This window comes from Aplysia californica, unplaced genomic scaffold (assembly GCF_000002075.1).
Source record: "Aplysia californica isolate F4 #8 unplaced genomic scaffold, AplCal3.0 scaffold01125, whole genome shotgun sequence".
In the NCBI taxonomy this organism is placed as follows: domain Eukaryota; kingdom Metazoa; phylum Mollusca; class Gastropoda; order Aplysiida; family Aplysiidae; genus Aplysia; species Aplysia californica.
In genome coordinates this window covers 77,006-78,887 of record NW_004798395.1, presented here as the reverse complement: position 1 = coordinate 78,887, position 1,882 = coordinate 77,006, and positions in this window count along the sequence as shown.

Below are 1,882 nucleotides of genomic sequence, written 5' to 3'. Positions count from 1 at the left end.
GACTGCTGTTCATCAGCAGTTCGGGTACGTTCAGTGCGGAGTTTTAGGTTTTTTAAAATTTTAATGACCTCTCGCCCTTCATTCTAAAGTCAAATTAAACGAAGAAAACCATCTCCTTTTCCTCCGGAAGAGGTTTTTTGTCAGCGTAACCATTTTTAAAAAGCGTTCTTCCGAAATTTATCCCAAAACTTGCTAGTTTCACTTTGATTTTTTAAAACTCAAGTAGGGTAACTCTGTTCGCAAAGAGTGCGCTTTTGTGAAGAGGGCGCCACCAAATTTTGAGGACACTTTTTTAATTGGCTCAAAGAGAGAAGTGGCCCATCTTGTCTTGTACTATCTTTGTTGACAGTCACTGAAACAAGCACGGATCATAACACAATCGATAAGTACTGGAACGATACGATACTTTATGCAACTTTGGACTACTTTCTTTATATAGCCACTACTTGACCTCTGAACTCAAGCTTTCCGCCTGAGAGTGTCTGAGACACGGGGAGTACATGACGTAGCGAACTTTTGTCACGGAACTGGGCCAGTTACCCCCTCCAGCGAGACGAGTTAGTTTCACTCTAAAATTACATTTTTCGTGAAGTTGAGTTTGGAGTATATAATAATATAGATCAAACAATTCGTGGATTCGCTGTACTTTGCTCACACTTTCGTCTCTCGGTACCACATGCTCATGGTTACACACACGCACACACACACACACACACACACACACATACACACACACACCTACACACACACACACACACACACACACACACACACACACACACACACACACAAACCCCACGCACACAGGACGAGAGACAGAGAAAGAAAGAGGGGGAGGGGGAGAAGAAAGAGCGGGCGGGTGGGTGGGCGTTGGTTACATTGACAGACCTACAGTAGGTTAGAGGTCAGTATTGGTTTTAAAGGCGAAATCCAAAAATGAGCAAAACAGTTCCCTGGCCTATTTTCTGGAGTGCATAAAGGCAGACAGACGAAAATTCAGGTGACCCCAATAGAATGCGCGTGGCCAGATTCACTGGAAGAGCAATACTCCGTATGCCACGCATAAACCCCCCTTTTTTCCATTTGCTTCCTCCCCCATTGCTCCCCTCCCCAAGCCCCCTTTGCACTCCCTATCTGCACACCCCCCAACCTCGTCCACTCCAATAAAACAAAACAGAACACCCCCCCAAAAACAACAACAACACAACAACAACAAGAACAAACTTACACGCTGCGACACCCACGTTATAACACTTAATCGGATTTGATTAATACACATAACATGTATTGTGTTTGTTATTCGACTGTCAAGGCAACGGAGATCATATGGGGGCTCTCGTGGCCTTTAGGTTAAGGTGTTGACCTCTCATTCAAAGGTCCCGGGTTCGAATTCAGGTAGCGACCGAAGCATTTTCTACTCTAAAATTGTCTCCTTTCACCTCCTTTCCTGCTCTCTATCAATGTTCTGTTGTCTGCTTTCATTTCCACTTTCTGTCCCCACCCCCTCACCTCCTTTGCCCCTTCCTCTGTGCTCCTGACTCTTTCTACAGCCTTTCTACTTCTACTCTTTGGCTCCTCCTTATTGCTGTCTTTCTGCCACACCCCTGATCTTCCGGTAGGAAAGATCTACACCTAGCCTTCTCGGACGAGGGCGAAAAATCTCGGAGGGCCCATGTGCAAGTTGCGCTCGTTAAAGATCCCTTGGTGGTCTAAAATCATTAAGAGTAGGCTTCGGCCGCCACCCGGGCAAAATTAAAAATTTTCCTACCAACTGAAAATATTAGGTGTGTCTCGCGCGCTCATATGACCTTATGCAGTTGCGAGCACTGTAAAACCCCCCCCCCCCCCCCCAAAAGGAGATCATCTTACTAATTCTTAGTAT